Genomic DNA, 1,807 nt, shown 5'->3' on the forward strand with positions numbered 1-1,807 from the left:
TTTAAAATCCATAAATTGTAAAAACAAAAGTGCAAAACACCCGATCTTCCATTAAGTGTATGTGTGCCTCTTCTCTTCAAACAGAAGCGTGTTTCTGACAAATAACTTGATACTTTTACAAAAACCATTAGTGTGACCTAGTTAACTAAAGCTCTATGCCCTTACGAAATCATTTCAGAGTTCATAAAATCTACCTTGTACAAATAGCTATATTTGGTTAAAATACCACCGAAATGGTCCTTGCTGATTACATAGCTAGTAATAAGCCAGCTAACTAGATTTGAACTAGAGTAGGAATGAAAAAGATTACACCAAAGTCCTCTATGGTCCTCCATGAGTATTCAACAAGTGTGCCCATGTTGGGGTTATAATACTTCAAGTCAGTCATGCAAACCATAATATCATTTCCTTACGAGTTTGACGCCAGAGATATGAAGATCCGCCTTGGTACACTATCTCATCATCAAATGTAGCCATCAGACGAACGGAATCCGCAAACTCAAAAGCATGGCGCTGCTCCCATCGTGGCGGGTTGTTGCCTTCCACATCATGGCACATCCATATCTCAATGGATACATAGTAGGGCCCTAGACGAAGGATGGCTAGCTCACCGTTCAACTCAGATAATCTGGATTGTAAATAGTCACCCCCTTCGTACCAAGGAGGACCCGTCATGATGTTGAATGACTCGTCTTCAAGGCTAAACCGGACAAAGCACGAGATACCTGCAAGACCATCATATTCAGATCAAGGAACCCTTAAATAAGGTCGCAATCCTCCCTACTAAAAATGGGTACGGAGGTTGTGCGTCTGTCTCACGCCAGTAGCGGCCCTTTCCGATAGGGAACACCTCCATCCCAATACCACCCATGACACGTGTTTGACGGTAGAAGAAGCGAGCGACCTTGTAGGCATTGGAGCCATGGTCGTGCCCGAAGCCCAACGCTTGGTGTCCTGGTGCTACCAAGTGCCGCTGGGGCGCAACGCTGTTGGGGCTCCAGGGCAGCTCGAGGACTCGGCCTGTGGCTGGGTTGAGCACGCGGACGGCATCCTCGGCGGGCAGGAGCACGAGCCCGTCGCAGTGGGCAAACCGATGTCTTGTCTTGGCCTCCTCGGCGGGGAACGAGGAGGTGTCGTGCAAGAGGGTCGCGACGCCCTGCCGGCTCTCCTCTCACAGGTACAGTCCCGGGATGGCGATCTTCCCTTTGATCCTTTCGCTTCTGATACGTGGTGCGATGAGCAGGCTGCAGAGCTTCTTGTCTTGCTGGCGAAGCCGGCGGAGGTGCGCCTGAGAGAAGGATCGGTCGGCGCCGGAGATGGTGTCGCGCCAGGCCTCGCAGACGCAGCGTAGTCGCAGCAGCGACTTGGCGGGCAGCCGGACCAGGATCTCCCACACGATCAGCTCGTGAGGCAGGTACGGCATCTTCTCGGTCGATGGTCAACCAGATGTGTCGGCTGTCGCTGATCCAGAAGCCGTCGGACACACTTGTAGCTGCGTGCCTGCGTACGTGTCCTAGGCCTTTGACCAGTCTTGTGCTTATATACACACTAGAAGCACGTAATACACGATAAGCTCTAAGCCCAGTTGGACTCGGACACGAAGACCAACTTCAACATGCACGGAAACTGACTCTAAACTTGGAAATTGACTCCAACTTGTTGCCTCCTGAAACTGATGTTTTCTTTTTTGACGAAACGAGCTCATGTCGTTGTTGTCGCTCCTCTATTGGAGCCGGCCTAATTTTGTCAATGATAGCCGGAAAGTCGTTGTGCACATGCCCCGAGAGACCAGAGTCCCGGAGAAGTA

General features: G+C 50.7%; 1 pseudogene; it reads right to left on the reverse strand.

Annotated features, from left to right (window-relative positions):
* LOC120969788 (F-box/LRR-repeat protein At2g43260-like) lies at positions 1 to 1,423 on the reverse strand (annotated as a pseudogene).
* Positions 1,424 to 1,807: the final 384 nt, after the last annotated feature.

Source organism: Aegilops tauschii, chromosome 7 (genome assembly GCF_002575655.3).
Source record: "Aegilops tauschii subsp. strangulata cultivar AL8/78 chromosome 7, Aet v6.0, whole genome shotgun sequence".
In the NCBI taxonomy this organism is placed as follows: Eukaryota; Viridiplantae; Streptophyta; class Magnoliopsida; order Poales; family Poaceae; genus Aegilops; species Aegilops tauschii.